This window comes from Piliocolobus tephrosceles, chromosome 5 (genome assembly GCF_002776525.5).
Source record: "Piliocolobus tephrosceles isolate RC106 chromosome 5, ASM277652v3, whole genome shotgun sequence".
NCBI lineage: Eukaryota > Metazoa > Chordata > Mammalia > Primates > Cercopithecidae > Piliocolobus > Piliocolobus tephrosceles.
In genome coordinates, this window is record NC_045438.1 from 81,303,718 (window position 1) to 81,322,786 (window position 19,069).

Here is a 19,069-nt window from a genome sequence, read left to right on the forward strand (position 1 = left end):
ACACAAGTGCATTAACTGTAGTTGGCTCTGTATTTATTCAGAACCACTCAGATCTGAGGGGAGGGGAAATGCAGCTTTCTTCATTTCCTATAAATCCCTTTATTTCCTACAAATCTCCATACTAGCTGATGACAAAAGTAAAGAATAAAACTGTGCCAGTTAAAGATCACTGGTTGGAGAAGGCTGTATGAGGAGAGAGGCAGAGATCAGAGGGACATGGTCACAGGACAGGGAGTGCCTTGGGTCACCAGAAGCAGGAAGGGGCAGGGAAGAGCCTCCTGGAGAGATGCCAGAGGGGCTGTGACCCTTCCGACCTCTTGATTGCAGACTCCTGGCCTCCAGGACTGGGAAAGAATCAATGTTTGTTATTTAAACCCTGAGTCTATAGCACTTTGTTACAGCAGCCATGGAACACTGACACAGACACTAAGCTTGGGAGGGGCGGTAGAGGGACTTGGGGCCTGTAGGGGCTGTCCTGTAGGATGCAGACAGCTGAAAGACACTGGACTCCCAGGCAGGGTGGAATGTGAGGACTGTAAGGTGATCTGGAAAAGCAGGAACTTGGGAAACATGCAGGCCCAGTGAGGATGGGGGGCTTGGCTGTAGGATGCCTCAGGTTCACCCTCACCTAAGGCTTGGCCTGCAGGGGAGAAAGACAGCAGGAGGCACAAAAAGAAAAGCATGTGGAACATCTGGAAATCTGTGGTGGAAAAAGAAGGGGACAGAGTCTGAGGCACGTGGCTTATAGTTCCAGCTCTGCCAGGAACAGGCCATACAGAATTGGGTAGCTTACTTGTCCTCTCTGAGCCTAGGTTTTCCAAAGGTTCTTTTTTAAAAGATAGACGCAAAGGAAAACTGGGCACAAAGGAAAACTGTGTGTGTGTAATGTGGTCAGGGCTTGAGTGAGTGCCCTGTAGACATGGGGCAAGGGTAGAAAGAGGACTTGGGGGAGGGACGAGGGGAAGGAGGGAGGGAGTGCTCATGGGGTGCTGGAGTAGGGGTAGGGAAAAGGGAAAGAAGAGAGAGAAGGAGAGAGGTAAGATGTGGAAGGATGAAAGGGAGGGAAACAGAGGTGTACAGGGAAGATGTTTTGGAAAAGAGTCAACCAGTGAAGGCCCCGCTGTGGAGCTGGGTTTGGGCCTGCCTCAGAAGAAAGAGGCGTCTGCAGTGGCCAAGGTGGAGACTGTGGGTCAGGAAGAGCTTCCAGGCAGGAGAGAGAACTGCTCTCGTGGGTGGGTGTCCCAGCAGAGCAGCAAAGAGACCAGGCGGGAGGCTGCGCGGGGGGCGGAAACTGCACTTAAGCCACTGCGGGGTCTGCTGGTCTTACCAGCATTTGCTCACACCATGGCACCGCCAGCAGTGATGGGGGAGCCCACAGGTGCCTCAGACACCAAGGAGGGGAGCCTTCCTTGGGAAGAAGCTGAAGTCCCAAAAGGGTGGAACAAACTCTGGCATTTTCTTTTCCTGTCTTCCTATCCCTTGGCTCTAGACTCAGTCGTAGTCCCAGGAAATGTGCAGCAAACAGACTGCCTCATGCCCAGGCTTTTGGCCAGAAGACGGAATAGGTGATGTCCCAAGAACTTGAAGGTACTACAGACGCCATAAAGAGAGAGGGAGAAGTAGAGAAACCAACCCAATAAAGTGTTTCATCTCAGGCCCCAGACTAGCCACTGGGTGTGCACACAGGGAAAATCTCAATGCCACTCCAAAGACTTCAAAATGGAACTGACATCAAAACCAAAACTCAGAGAAAGCTGGTAGAAACCTGTGAGCTAGTTTCAACTGGATCAATTTCCTACAGAAACAGAAATATCAACATTTTCCATAGGATTTAAACAAGACCCAGAGTCTCATAGCATAAAATTCTAAATGTCCAGTATATGATCCAAAATGACATGGCCCATAAATAAATAAATAATAAATAAATAAATAAATAAAACAAAGAAAACTTCAACTAGTGGAAAGGACAATCAACATCTGCCAATGCCAAGATGACCCTGATGTTGAAATTAGCTCATGAAAGCTTTAAAATACGTATTACAAAAATAACACAAAAAGAAGAGGTGAACACTATTAAGATCAAGGGAAAGATAGAAGGTGTCAGCAAAGAAACAACCTATAAAGAACCACATGAAAAACTCAGAACTTTAAAATGCAGTAATCAAAAATTTAAAAACTCACTATATGGGCTCAACAGCAGAATGGAAATGACACAGGAACATCTGAATGAACTTGAAGATACAGCAATGGGCCAGGTGTGGTGGCTTATGCCTGTAATCCCAAGACTTTGGGAGGCTGAGGTGGGAGGATACTTGAGGCCAGGGATTCAAGACCAGCCTGGACAACACAGCAAGACCCCATCTTCACAAAAAATTTAAAAATTAGCCTGACATGGTGGCACATGTCTGTAGTCCCACCTTCTCTGGAGGCTGAAGCAGGAGGATGACTTGAGCCCAGGAGCTCAAGGCTGCAGCGAGCTATGATTGCACCACTGAACTCCAGCCTGGGTGACAGAGTGAGACAGTATCTCTAAAATAAATACATGAATAAATAAAATAAAGCAATAAAATTATTCAACAAGAACAACAGAGAAAAAGATTTAAAAATGAACAAAAAATCCAAAGTCCTTTCATGATAAAAATACTTAACAACTAGGAATAGAAGGCAGCATCCCCAACCTAATAAAGAGTGTTTGCAAAACTTTCACAAGTAACTTTCTACTCCATGGTGAAAGATTGGGCGCTCTCCCCATGAGATCAGGTAGAAAGTAAGATATCCATTCTGGCTACCTCTATGGTACATTGTACTAGAGGTTCTAGCTGGGACAATTAAGCAAGAAAAAGAAATAGAAGACATGCGGATTGCAAAGGAAGAAGTCAAACTCTCAGTTTGCAGATGACATAATCTTATATATAGAAAACCCTAAAGAATCTACAAAAAATCTTGTTACAGTTAATGAACAAGTTGAGCAAAGTTGTAGGATGCAATGTCAATATACAAAAATCAGTAGGATTCCTGTAGCCTAGCAATGGATAATCCAAAAGTAGAATCGAGAAAAAAACATACCATCAATAGCATCAAAAAAAAAAGTCCTTAATAAATTTAACCAGTGAAGTGCAAGACTTACTCACTGAAAACTGCAAAACATCATTGAAAGAAATTAAAGGAGATCTAAATTATTTAGAAAAGATCATTGGTTTCTTTCGGCTTAAAAACAATGCTAAGCATTGAAATCAATGCAAAGTTTAAACTCTGTTAGGGCTAGTTCCTCCTTTTCAGGGTCTCTTTTCTGTATTTTCTATTCTGAGTTTATGTTTGGTAGCAGGACAGTAGAGTTCATGCATTATCAAGGAGGAAGAAAACAGGTCTCCAGTCAGCTCCCTTCCTTCTTAGACCTTGCCAACTTCATCAAGAGCTGTGCAGAGGTGCACTGAAGTGTGGGTGCTCCCTCCTGGTCTTTTGGGTTATCATGCTTTTGACTGAATCATACCAAATCATACCCATAGAAGAATCACACACCCATGCCCTTTGTCATGAGTCCTTGAATTGTTTCCAAATTGTCTCCCACAATGGGCAGAGAACATTCTGGCCACAGGTAACTGGGAGGCTATTATTCTGCTCCATGTGTCTCGATACCTTTCTCCACCATCCTGCTGGTAGCAGTCTAGTGCATGACAGAGCTCTCCTCCAAGAGTCTTGCAGTCACCCCAGGAATATGCAGGAAGTAAGGGCTCTAGTTCCCGCTTTCCTTGATTCCTCAACCCCATCTGAGTTGTTCTATAATTTCTTCATTCCAAGAGTTGTAACAATTAAGTATGAGCCTGGACATTCACATCCCAGCACCTCCCCTTCTCTTTTCCCCTCCAAGTTGCTCTCCCAGCACTGTAATAGGAAAATTCAGTCAATTCGTCCATGTTGGATGTTTTCTCAGTAAAAACAGAATGGATAACCATTCATTTAAGTGAAGTATGGGGCTTGGCTATCAGTGAAATAGTCATCTATGCCTACAGACATAAAATTCTATATGCTATGGTTTGTCTGGACATGGTGTGTAAAAGCCAAACCTATAGAGGGATATTTTTGAATCTAGAAAACCTTTTCATCTCAAAAGTCCAGTGATTTAATAGCACATAAATGCCCTTCTAATTATATGAGATGCTAGGAGGTGTCTAGGCTAGGAAGGTGGTGGTAGCATTAGATATGGGTTGTTAATGAAATAAAGCATACAAGAAATAATGGGGCCCCAATTAAGAGGCACACAATAGAGCTGAGGAAAGAGGCAAAATCTGAGTGATATTTCAATATTTAAAAGGTGGAGTTGACAGGATCTGGTGACTCACTGGCTATGGAAAGATGGGGCTAAAGGGATTTGAGGGTTAGTTGAAGGTATGTGTGTGTGTGTGCGTGCGCGCACGCGTGCGTGTGTGAGCCTGGTGGGTAACAATACCATCAGTCTTGATAAGGGAAATAAAACTGATGGATGGGTTGGAGAACCGGGTAAAAGAGGTTTAAGTTTAGTTTGAGGTGTTTACATCTGGGCCTCTAACACCACAAGGTGACCAGTAAGCATATGTTATATGAATGAACAAGTATATCATAGGGATGTGAAAATGCATAGTCAATGAACCAGTGTCTAAAATTGACTTCTCTTTCTTCTCCATATAAAATAGAATACAAAACCATTCATTTAGGTGAATTATGAGGCTAGCCTAACAGTGGAACAGCAATCTGTGCCTACAAAAGAAAAGCAACAAAAAAATGATGGTATGCAGATATTTCCAAAAGCTCAAACATGGACTATTAAATGCAAATGTCTTTGCCTTTTCTATTGCATCCTAACATTTACTCAATAAATACTTCACAGGGAGTTAACAAAAATAAAGCTAAATGATAGGCTTTCTTTTCCTCTATCTTTCAAATTAATAATTCACCCAAAAGGCCTAAAAACCCAAATCATCATAATTTAAAGCAATTCATTTTAACCTGCCAACAAATGTAGAATAAGAGCCTAAAACCTAAAAATGAAAATGGGAATGAGTTAACCCTAAGTAGGAAACCAAAATAAATTAACATTGTTAGGCTTTTATTTAGTCCTTTGTTGAAAATATAGGGCTAATATGACAGGGACCTGAAGCAGGAGAATTAAGATGAAAGTAGCAATATCACACAGGGAACAAAATTCACAGTATTTCTCTCCTGCCTGACAGTTTAGTCCCATCATTCATTTCATATCCCCAGGACTCATTAATGAATGAAAGGGAGATACCCGAAGGACACAGTGAAATTCTTCAACAGAAATTAAATAGAGAAAATGACAGGTTATGGAGCCCACATTCTTTCTAGTAGTACATTAGGATTCCTGGAGCTACAATGGACACAGCTGGCCTTGCATTTAAAAAAAAAAAAAAAAAAAGCCTTTAAAAAGTCATATGTTCAAAATCAGGTTTTGATTTCTGTTTTTAACTCTTGTATATACATTTATTACTAGAAATAATGAAAGCTTAAATATTTCTGGTATATTTTCACAAAATTATGAATCAAGGATTAGATAGCAGAAGCCTGAATTTGGACTGTAATTGATCCTACTGTCGATTGTAGTTTTAAGGAATATGGCACTTTTAAAAGGCAACTAGTTTATAGTCTGTATCTGAGACAGCCTTGGGAACAGGAAATGAGAACGGATCATGTCTGAATCAAAACACTGGCCTCCTCTACCCAGGGCACAGCTCAGAGGGGTCACTCAGAATATAGCCTCATAAGCCGGAGACATTCACTGTTCGTTTCCTAGGGCTGTCATAACAAATTACCACAAACCGGGTGGTTTAAAACAACAGAAATTTCTTCTTTCACAGTTCTGGAGACCAGAAATCCGAAATCAAGGTGTCGGCCAATTTGCTTCCTTCTGGAGGCTGTGGGGAGGATCCCTGTCTCATCCCCAGCTCCTGGTGGCTGGCAGCAATCCTTGCTCTTCCTTGCTTTGCAGGCACTGCACACCAATCTCTGCTCCATCTCCATGTGGCCTTATTTTTTTGTATGATCTCATCTCAATCCTTGTTAGTTCCATATGCAAATTTCGTACTTCAGACATTCCAGGCAAACATGCACATTAGGGGACAGTTTCAACTTTTCAAGTCACTATAGATGTTTACCAGAAAGAAAAGGCAAAGCTGAGGGAAGAAACTTAAAGGACCAAAAAGACATGATCATGGTTAATAACTGAAAGGCAGCAAATTATCAGCACCAAAATATGCAAACACCAGAACTTCCACATTAACCCTTCTACAAGTAGAAGTGCCGGTAGAAAAAGTAGCAGAAGTACAAGAGGCATATATTGATTAGACCACTGGGACGTAGATGGCTTAAATCCTGATGAAATCACACAGAAACATACAGGCTAGAGGGAAAGATATCATAATCAGTTTAAATAGAATGGGTGTACATATTTGGACAAATAGGATTTTTTTAAGTATTTGTCTGACATAATTTGGTCCATTTATTTATGGTGATAAATAAATTAATTGACGTTGAAATTATAAATGAATGTTTTATTATTAAACGGATACCCACATACTATTTTTCCAGGAATTCTTAGTTTTTTAATTCATAAAACTTTCCAGACCCAAGTCACTCTGTGTCACGTCTTAGAGTTCTACACATTAGTAGGTATGAGCTACATAAAATACATAAAGAAAAATTTTGGAAAGGAAACTTTCCAGGTTCAGTTTGAAATTTTACTAAAACTTCAATCATGCTAGACTATCATTTTGTATATTTAGCTTGACTTCTATCTACTTGAGGATGCTATAACTCATAATCTTTATGTCTTTTAGGAGATTCAATCATTCAGCATGTAAACTAATCAATCATTTAGATGGTAGGAAATGCTATAAAAGAAATATAAGAGGGTAATGAAGGAAAGAGTGCAGTGTGGGGTGAGGTGTGAGGCTTATAATATTCAAGCTAAGAAGTAAATGATGCAAAGATCGGGAGAAAAAGCATTCCAGACAGAAAGCACAAGTGCAGGATCCTACGGTCGAGGGGTCGTTGATGAGTTCTGAACAGCAAATTCCCACCCAAAAGCTAAAGGTGTGTTGGCAAGCCTGCCATCAGGTTCTAAGGTCAGACTTGAAATGGAAACTAGCTTCATAGAAGAGCAGGGTTGGCATCATGAACTCCAGGAGAAAGAAGTGCACTGGCCCACAGGCTTGCCTGGGATAAAAAAATCAAAAGTTCTAAAAATACTAACATGACTCAAGGCCACAGGTCCAGGAAGGGCTGATCAGGTCTAGCATGTGGTGCGGACACATAACTCCCTGGAAAGAGCTGCTTGCATAAGTCAGGCTAAACTGCTATGACAGAATCCTCAAATACAACAGATTAAATTAGACTCTCATGGAATAAGCTGGAGATGAACATTTCACGGTAAATGGACGAATTCTACCATCCTTAACACATGCCTTCCATCTCTGGATGTGAGATGGCAGCTCCAGTTGTTACCAATTCCCAGGCAAAAGGAAGAAAAAAATGAAATGGAGAAAACACAGTTCCTTTGCTTAAGAGCATAATACAGAAGTAGAACAAATTTCTCTCACTTAATTTTTTTTTTTCTTTCCAACTTTCATTTTAGGTTCAAGGGGTACATGTGCAGGTTTATTCCATGGCAAATTTCATGTCATGGGAGTTTAGTGTACAGAAAATTTTGTCACCTAGGTAATCACACAATTTCATTGTCCAAATTCCCATCTCATGTGTCACATAGCCACACTGAAATGCAAAAGGCTAGGAAATGTGGTTTCCTGCTAGATGGCCTCCTGCCAAGGTCAAATGGATATTGGAGGACAATTAGCAGTTTCCGACACAAATTAGGAGATGAAAATTTGTAAAGAGGTTATAGTCATGACTAGGGGTAGAGATGAGGTTGAGCTGTCCCTAGAGCACCATCCCAGCTCCTAAATAATGTCTGTCCCCACAAGAGATGAGGATGACAAGAATAGAAACAACAGTAAGTAGTGACCACAGTATGTGGCTACAGTGGGTCACTGACTGAGACAATCCCAGGATGGTCAGTAACCGACAGGGAAGCAGGAGCAGAGGCCTATATCAGATTGAAAGAAATCTCCAAGACCAACCAAAGAAATTAGAAGGGCTGTGTTTCCAAACATCCAGCCTATGGATGCTAAGCCAGGGAATAACTGTAGCTTTTATTTTTATCAATTATTGTGTCCTCTAGACTGAGGAAAATATCTTGGGTAATATTACTTATACCAGTTAAAATTGTTTATTATATACACCTATCCCTCTCTATGCAAATCTGTTTGGTTCTTCAGCATAAATTGCTAGAGGTTGGATATTGGTTTCAGACAGAAGTTTTAAGTAAGCCAAATCTATCTGTTCCTCAGTTTTACACAGGGAGACATCAGGCAGCAAGAAATACCTATAATTAAATTATTGTACACAATATCACATGTCCTACTGCCTCCATGTCTCACCATGAAAGTTTTTTATTGGCATAAATTTTATTGTATTACATTTTACTATATTTCTGGTAACTTTCTCTAGTTGGTTTTCATTACTCCAAGTAAAACTACCTATTTCTTGTTCATTCATTATTCTAAATTGTCGAGAAAATTTTCAATTATGTTGATATTCCTGTATCTAGGCCCAGGACTCATAAATTATCTAAGGATGACACATCATTTTTTTCTCTTTATAATTACCACCAAGAATTTACAAGGCAACTAGTTTATATTTTATATTGTTACACGTTTTATGAACCTGTGTCACATTCCTTGAAAAATACATCTTCCCCTATCCCTTAAGTCATTTGATTAATAGAAGAGGTTGAAAAAGATATACAACCAATAGCTCCCTCTCCCACCTCAGTGCCTTAATGACTGGTCCCAGAAAGAGGCAAGACAAGTGAAGTAAGTACGTAGGGGCCGGTTTATAACCAATTGGTTCAGATCACACCTAATTCTTGCTGGGATTGGAAAGTGCACTTACATTGGACTTAGATTGGAATCTAATCTAATTTAGTGTCAAAATCCTAAAGAATTGAAGTGACCTCAATACTAGTTCTCAAGTGATGACAATGACCCTAGTGGTTGAGATGCCGAATAAAGAAGCTCTATCATTGGCTGGGTCAGCCAGTCTCTCTCTCTCTCTCTCTCTCTTCCACCCTGTACTTTCCTTCTCTAACCTCCCACTGCAATGCAACCTTTGCTTTTCCTATTGGAAAAGCAGGATTCTCTCTTACCCTGAGTCAGCCTTGACTAAGGTAAGCTATAACTAGGTTGTTCTATCAAAACCACTTTTAGATGCATGAAGAACTCTATACCCTCTACTTACTCCTTTGAAAATACACAATGAGCACTCACTATGCACCAGGCTATTTTCTAGGCACTGGAGAGGCAACAATGAAGAGGCAGACAAGATATCTTCTCCCCATAGAATCTACATTTTAGTGGTTTTGCTCTTTAAATTATCCATACTATAGCTCTAATCTGGATGTTAACCTTTGGTTTCCCACACTGATTCCAAATGTTGGTTGATATGCTTTCTTCTTCATCATAAGAACTCATTTGAATAACAGGACCTATATGTTTGAGTTTCAAAGCCAAGTCCCATAGTTCATAGGAGAATTTCTTAGCTTTTATCTTTGTTCTAAGATTCTGCTTTGATAAATCTATTTTCCCGTCTTTTTCTGTGGCTTGAATTCCTCCCAGCCCTTGCCAGTTTCCTGAGTTAAAACCCAGAAACATTTCATTAACACCAAATATTCCAAAGTTTGGGACTGGATACCCACCAATGGTTGGCCCACCTGGTCTCTGAACATCATATCTCTGAGTCCTACTGTTACATTCAAGTCACCAGATGAGACCTGGTGATACCATTATAGGACTTGTAAATGTTATTTTCCTGACCATCACTAGAGATTGCTAAAGTCTCATGGACTTTATGCCTTTACCCCTTGGCTGGACATCCTTTTTCACATTTGGGAAAAACATCCCTATCCTCACCCAAGTGTCTGTTGTTAATCCATACACATCTGTGTCATCAAATAAAAAATTGAAGGCAAAACCATAGCCCCAGAAACTCCTGCATCTGTTTCTCTATCTCTTCAAGTATATAGACTACACACTATTTGTAAATTGCCATCCAAGGTTTGTCGCTGAACAATGGAACGTAAATCTTTCCAATTATGACTGATAAACACCATAAGTTTCTGTGGACCTTGGCTCTGTTGTAACAGCTGTCTCTTTGGAAACATGCTACTCAAAATAAATGTGCAACAACATTGGTCCAAAAGCCATTAAAAGCAGCAGTTGGTCATGAGCTAACATTTTATTTAAATCCAACATGTTGGAAAAACACACCACATCAAAAAAATTAACCTTAAAGTGAAATACTTAATTAAAATTATATTATCCCTTGCTCTCTATTTTTATCTGTAAGTGCATTGCTAACTGATGCTATAACTTATTTCAGCTCTTCCCCTAGTAAAGTGTAACATATCCATCATCCTGAAACACTTAAGTTACAGGCAGTTTACTCACATTAGATCTCATTAGCAATTACACTAGTGTTCAAAATACATTACCTCATTTGTCTCATAGCCCATATAGTTTTTACATAATGAATTAGACCAATTAGTCTCACATGACATAAGGAAATCTTAAATAACACTGTCCTTACTTTAAGACAAGCTTGACTGAAGTGCAATGAAAGAAACTATAAAATTAATTTGTTTTGTAAGATAGTAAAAGGAATTAGATAACCCAACTTCAAGCTAAATGATTGTGGTTGGAATTGGGCATAGAGAAAAGTAGTGAAAGGAAGGACAATGCTTCACACAGTTCAGTTTTTGCAAGACATAAATTCATTATTTGTATAGCTAAGAGCCATGTCTAAATGTCCAAACTAACTTGCTTATAGACTTTTCAATTGAGGCCATTATTGTCCTTTGGGAAAAACCCTGCTGATTGTAATCAGCCAAGAAATTTACAGCTATCGCACTGATCAATAGCTAGAAACTTTTGGAAGCACAAAGCCAGTCCTCTATTCATGTGTTTATTTTGCCAACACAAAGTTGTTTCTCAGTGTCCCTGATACTCCCTTCAAATGACTCTTTCCAACATCGAATCCAATTTCTTATCCACTGTTAGTATCTCTAGCTTCAAACTTCAGACAGAATCATAAAACACACAGGGTTAATAGGTGTTACCCAACCAAGGGTACATTTTACTCTTAGGAGGCAAATCTTAAAGGCTCCCAGCACTCCATCTGTGCTCTCTACGACCCTGGAAGGGTCCTGTGCTTTGGTACTCATCAGTATAGTAATTATCTGTCGTCTCTGTAGATCATAATTACTTTCCTCATTGTTCTATCAAGGACTGTCTTTGCAATGAAATGACTGTGAGCCTGTTAACTAGTCAAAGTGCCTCTAGTCTTCCATTTACGGGCATTATAAATTGTGTCACCTAAGGAGTCAACAGAAGATACAAATCTGGTAGCAAATCGGTTCCTAAAAATATGCTCAGGAACCTAGAGGCAAAATTTGACCCAATCATTCCTCTTTAATCAAGGTGACTCTTAATATGTCTCTTTTAATGTCATAGTAGTTAAAGATAATTTAGCTCTGAAAGGCAAAGTAAAATAAGGATCTTGGGTCAATAGGAAAAGAAGTTTCCAGAGAACTCTCACATTATGAGAATGAATCTTCCTCTTCCTTCTAAACCAAGCCTCCTTTTCAAAGGAAGTGTACATTAGAGAAAATAAATCACCAAGACAGTAGAATTAGAGTCTTTTGAACACGACTCTTCCTACCATTTTCTTCTACTTTTACAAAAATATTTCACATACCAAGTTATCTACCAGACTTCACTAAAGCATGTGCCTTATGTTCCAATTGCATCTTTTAAAGTGGCATAATTTTTTTTAAAAAAAATAGGCTTTTAAAAATACTTATCACTGGCAATTTGAAAAATGTTCACTCCAGTTCTTGCTATTCAGAGTTGAACTCAGAGAATCAAGAACATTCCAAGTTAACTTGTCTTTTTCTCGACTCCCACAATTCCACCATATTATACCTGGTGGGCAACTCAGGGAATCTTGTGCTGCTGCCTTAGGACAAAATAGAAATGTAAATTCTGAATTTGCATCCTTAAGAGACCATCAGTATTGCTTTAAAAGCTCAAAAATAACCCAGTTTTACCAAATGAAAAATGCAGAATGTCCTCTACACAGGTGGTTGGAAACTTGTTTTAATTAGTTTTGGTTTTTTGTGTTTTTTTTTTTTAAATAAATTCCTGGTATTTAACTTATTGCTGGCCACATTTGAAGATCCCTAAAATTACATGAAATGAAATAATCACCCCCCCCACCAACACACACAAATTTTGCAGTCTACATAAAGAAGTGGTTTATGTATGCAAAACGAATTTCAAGATTATATCAGAAAAGATAACCTAAGGTAACAACTGACACTATTAGGGAGAGAAAAGATCAAAGTGAGACAAAGAAGATGGCAAAGATGGAACCGAGTATCTTTGCTGCTAGGGAGGTTTGGCTATTTGGATATGGTTCAGAGATCCCATATGTTTCCTCAAGAGAATTTTTAACTTTGTCTAATTGATCTCCAAGCAAAACTCAGCCCGTCTCATGTTTAAGAGCCTCCCTGGCACAAAGTGGCCTGTGGCTCCCATCTGCCCTCAATAAGTGACTCACACTATGTGGCCCAAAGTCACACAATGAGGCTGTCTTGAAGAACAGGCAGGCGCTGCTTTCTTCTTTCAAAATACTATGTTCATTAGAAACAGCAGATCTGAATTGCTACTCTTAACCTCATTCCAAATATTTATCTCTTTATGATTATTTTTTAAATTATAAAGTTCCATTGGTTTCCTTGCTTTCTTTAGTAGCTGTCAAAAGCAAAACAAGGCAGACAACTCTCTGATGATCACTCAAAGGCATGGCCTCCCTGTGCAGTTACTTAGCATTGTGTATGCTTGGACAGCATAGCCTAGAAAATCTGTTTAAAGTTCTCTTATGTATTAAGATGCTGACGGTGTAAGTACCCTCTCCTGTCATTTCTAAGCCCAGTGGATGTGCAGTGAGAGATCTGTGTCATTTGGGTATCATTATCATGACTCTAGGCCCTCCACAAAGACACGTTCTTCAATCTTCAATCTTTCCTGGGCTTTAATCATTCAATTCTCTAGTCCCATGAGTAGCCTATATCCAGGGAGATCCTGTACTTCCAACCTAATCTAGACAGGAATAACTGCAATAAAAGTAGTGAACATTTATTGTATGTGCCAATCACTGCACCATGGAATTTATGTGTAATAGCATATTTAATCCTCACAACCATGCTGCAAAGTCACTATTGTATCTCTATTATATGGATAGGAACCAAGGCTCTAAGAGTTTAAATGACTTACCCAAGGCTATTTAAAGATGATTCTAATCCATCTCTGATGCTGAGGTTCAAATCACTGTAGGGCCTTGTTTGGGAGTGAAAAACAAGTCTCTCTTGTTCACGCTCTCCCAGAAAAGTGCCTGCCTATTTTCTGTCTGTTAGAGTCCCATAAGATACAGGAGAATGTTGTCTCTGCTCCATATACTCTGAAGACTGTAGAAAGGGCTCCTGAAAACCTGGCCAACAGGGCGAAACCCTGTCTCTACTAAAAAAAAAAAAAAATTAGCTGGGCATTTTGGTGCATGCCTATAATCCCAGCTACTTGGGAGGCTGAGGTGGGAGAATCACTTGAACCCGGGAGGCGGAGGTGGCGGTTGCAATGGACTGAGATCACTCCACTGCACTCCAGCCTGGGTGACAGAGCGAGACTCTGTCTCAAAAAAAAAAAAAAAAAGAAAGAAAATCTAAAATCTCAAAGCTGAAAGTGATCTTAAAGTGACCTTAAAGATTAACTAACTCCAAACCCTTTTGTTTTTAAAAATGTCCTTAGTGTCAAGCAGTTCCTTATTGGCAGAGCAGGAATTGGAAGCTATAAACTTATCTCAAATCTAGTTACTGTTTTCCTGTTGCCTCACACAGCTGCCACATGATTTTAAATACTTTTCTTGTTGAGTTATTTAGAATAGTGAAGGTAACATGAGCTTTTGTAATTAATAAATACCAAAATTTAATGGACTCAACACATTCATTATTCATTATCAGTTCAATGTGGATGTTTCTGCATGGCAAGTGGCTTTTCTCTAGAGGGTAACTGAGGAACCAAGGCTGCTATGGATATTGTGGATTCATCTTCTTCTGGGATCTCAGTGTCCTCTGTTTCTGACTAACATAATAAGATGGAAAAGATATTCTTGCACTTCAGAATGGAAGTGACACTTATTTACGCCCCCAATGCATTGGTAAAACTAGTCATGTGTCCATACCTGAATGCAAAAGGGACTGGAAAATTTATTCACTATCAGATATCTGCTTTCCAGCAAAAAAATCACTCTGGGGAAGGGAGAACATACATTTTTGGTGGACAGCTATCCATCTCTGTCATATTTGTTTTTCTGCCACATCCCTCCTAGATAACAAATTCCACTTTCAAACACCTACTAGTGAGTTGAACTAGAAGACTTCTAAGTTGTCCTAAACATCAAAACTTTGTACGACAGATTGGATTATTTTCCCCAAACTTTTCTTCCCTCCATTAAGACAATCAGACTTCCATGTCCTTGGCCATGAGTACTTGTCTTCCACTATGGGCAGACAAAACCCTTTACCACCCCATTGATACTGGGATTGATAAGATGACTGGCTTTGGCCAGTGAATATGGGTGAAAGTGACAGTCTCCCTGTCTACAGTTAAGCTTTAATAAACATTATATTTGTCTGTCAGCCTCTTGTTTCTCTGCCACCCACTGTGAGAAGAACATACCACAAGTAGCCACTCTTCCCAGAGCAGGTAGTTATGTGGAGAAAACCTGAACCCAACCTCAGTCTGGAACAAAGCACAGCTGATTTCGGCCAGACCCTGCCAAATATGAAGCCAAAAAAAAAGAAAAAGAAAACAACCACCTCCTTTTAAAAGCCACTAAGTTTAGGGGGCTTGTTTGTCATGCAGTATCACTTCAGCAATAGTTGACTGATACAAAGAGATTTGATCATTCTATGAGTATAAGTATTTATCAGCTGGCCTTCTAGGAAGGAATCTGTAAGCAAAATGACCAGCTTAGATTCAAGAAAATCAAAAGTTTATCTGACCAAAAAAAAAAACAAAGTGGGTATATTTTCCATTGATGTGACTAGAAGCATTTCATTGTTTTCAATAGTTTTAGGAAAATGATATCTTATTGTCTTTTATTATTAGAGGAGAGTAGTTCCCTTCCAGGAATAAGTCCAAGAACCCATGGAAAAGAGGTAGGAACACCAATTGAAAAGTCCATGCTTTTGCCCAAGATGGCATAAAAGGCATTCCTTCGGCCAGTGAGGAGGAAATAAAACTTCTCTGGATTTCTTGCTCAATTTCTTACTGAGCCATTAAAACATATAAGCTCTAAAGATGGAAACTGTTTTCTTTTAATTACCATAGAAACATTTTCATATATATAAAAATTAGCTCTGTAGCCATGTGTTTCTCTAATTGTACTGATTCAAAGGATAATAAAATTTTTCTTACCTGTGGAAAAGCCAGACAGTTAATCCCAGGACAGGCACCTAAGTTAGCACTGAAAACAGGGAACAAGACCTTTCTACATATTTATACATCAAAGGAGATGAAGACCAGAACTTAGAAACATCTCTAGGTTGGAGACACCTGGACCTATCTGGCTCCTGGAGACATTTTATTTTCCCACCAAACGGTTTGAGTCAGGACTCAAGACCTTTACATTTCCAAGGAAACCCATTCAGGAGGGGAGGGGCAGCTGTCTCTCTACCTTTTATAAGCACGGAAAAATCCTTTTGGCCTTATTTCTTAACTATAGAGTTTCTGGCTGCTCACATAGGGTATTTGACTTGGTTTTCATCACTGTGTCCCAGGGATAAGGCCTGAGGCAAGGAGGCCAATGCACTTATTATTTACTGAGAAGTAATTCATAAGAAATCTGTCTCTGATCCATAATGTTTCATGTGTGCATTGCTGATAAAATTAATAAAGATGAATATTAGAAACTCAACAACCACAAACTAGATTAAAAGAAGTGATATATAACCTTTGTCCATTTTATAATTTTTGCTAACTTTGGCCCTAATCTCAGGGCAACTAATGCGAACTGAAGTATACTTTTCTCGTCTGCAAAATCTTGAATAGGTGACAAGCACAGTCTGTGTATGCGGTAAGTCTCATGCCACAATAGCTATCAAGGAACTGAGGACTCCTTCCAGCAACCAAATGAGTGGGCATGGAAAGAGCTCCAGCCCCATCAAGCCTTCAGATGACAGCATTCCTGGCCAACAGCTTGGCTGCAACCCTGTGAAGACTGAGCCACAACCATCAAGCCAAGCTACTCCTGGACTTTTAACTCTCAGAAATTGTGTGAAATGATATACACACTTGTTTCAAATTGCTATTTTTGGATAGTTTGTTACACAGAATCAATAACAAATACCTGCATGTAAAATACTTTTGAGGACTATATGACATAATCAAAGCTCAATAAATATTACCCTTACTGCTAGTTAGCAATGACTGTGCTACTTATCTCATAATCAGGATGCTCTTCCCTCCTTGACATAGTCCCTGAAAGCCAAAAGAAAATGTAACAGAGCTAATATTTGAAAAAATACTGTTTTAGAATATATCTAACAAAAAAAAGATGAGACTATTATTCAGGAAAACCAAGAAATTCCAAGCAAGACAAATTTTTAAAGTATTCATACCTATACACCTCACAGTGAAACTGTGACAAACTGAAGACAAATAAAAAGTCTTGAAAACAACCAGAGAAAAAAGATTACCTTCCAACATGTAATTATTTGACTACTGACTTACTCTGTAGCAACAATGAAAGCCATAATTACACAGTGGGTTATCTGTCATCATTTAATTTCTAAAGTAATCACATGGAAGAGGAGAAACAGGGCAAAAATTTCAGACTATTATAGGAAGAAATGTAAAAATTTTTTAAATCAGTTCAAAATGCAAAAAAAAAAAAAAATCAACAATGGGACAAAGGGAGAACATAAAAAAAAAAAAGCTGTATTTCAACTCCAACAGATAAATACGATTATATGGAATATAAATGGTCTACATGCCCAGGTGAAAACCATGGTTTCAGAATGCAAAAAGAATCCCACAATACAACTATATGCTCTTTAAAAGAAATACTTTAAAAAGAATAAAACACAAAACCTTAGAAACTTTGAAAGCAAAATGATGGAAAGTGTTAAAGAATGCAAACACCACTGAAAGAGCTGTCATACCTATACTAGTACTAGAAAAAATACATACCATGATAAAAAGTTTTATTAGCATTAAAGCCACTTCATACATTAAAAAAATATTACCATGAAGATACAACAATTTTTAATATATGTGTACCTCTCTCAGAATGTGCACAAAGAGGGCATGTGAGCACACAGAAAGATGGCAGCTACCTACAAGCCAAGAGAAAAGTGAAACCTACTTTGTCAGCACCCTGATCTTGGACTTTCCAGCCTCCAGAGCTGTGAGAAATACACTTCTTTATTTCAGCTACCTGGTTTGTGGTATTTTATTATAGTAGCCTGAGCTGACCAATACACTGATGTAGACTTAAGGGGGAAAAAACATCAACAGTTATATAGCTATTAAAGCAATTGAATCAGTCCTCAAAAATATTTTCACAAATAAAACTCCAAGTCAAGATGGCTTCTCTGACAATTTTTATCAAATACTCAAAAATCAATTATTCCAATCTTACCTGATCTCATCCAGAAAATAGGGGGAAAAATAGAAAAACCTTACAAGTCATTGAACAAGGCCAACATTACCCTGATAACAAAACAAACATGAACAATATAAAAAAGAAAAGTACAGGTCAATCTCACTCATGAACTTTGATCCAAAATTCCTAAACACAATAGTAGCCAATTAAATTCAGCACTATAGAAAATAGATAAGATATCATGACCAAGTTGAGTTTACTCAGGAAATTCATGGTTGATGTAACATTTTAAAATCAAAGCAATTTACCACACTAATAGAGTAAAAGAAAAAAATCATATAATAATCATCACAATAGATGAAGAAAAACAATTCTTGAAGAAATAAAAATGTTTTAATGATTTATAATTAGATAAACTACTAAGTGACTAGGCAGCAATGTTACACAAATATAAAAATCTCTGAGGGGAAAAAGATATAACTTTATTAAGAAATATTAAAGGATACCTAAATGTATTGGGAAACAGATTATCTGTCAGGGTTGAAAAAAATCAATATTATAAAAATGTGAACTTTCTCAAAATTTATCTTTAGATTCAATGTAACCCAATCAAAATTCTAGAAATTTTGCCTTACAAAAAAGGAGAAATGGCTCTGAAACTGTATATGCTGAAAAGAGCCAAGAATCAAGACAATATTAAATAAGAAACACAAATTTGGAAACTTATCCAAATCATATATAAAGATTGATTATAGAACTTTAGTAATTAAGGCAGTGTAATTATGATGCTAAGATGAAAAACCAGGCAAATGAAACGAGACAGAAAGCCCAGTACCTACCTCCATGTTTGCTGCAGCACTGTTCACAATAGCCAAGATTTGGAAGCATCCTAAATGTCCATCAACAGATCATTGGATAAAGAGAACGTGGTATGTATACTCATGGGGGAATTATGCAGTCATAAAAAAAGAATGATATCCTGTCATTCGAAAAAACATGTATAGAACTGGAGGTCATTATGTTAAATGAAAAACATCAGGCACAGAAAGACACACTTCCCATGTTCTCACTTATTTGTGGGTGCTAAAAATAAAAACAATCAAAATCATGGAGATAGAAAGGAGAAGGATGGTTACCAGAGATTGGGAAAGGTAGTAGGGGTTGGGGGAGTGGGGATGGTTAATGGGTACTATATATATATTTAGTACTATATATAATTTTTAGTTTTTGAGGTTGTGTC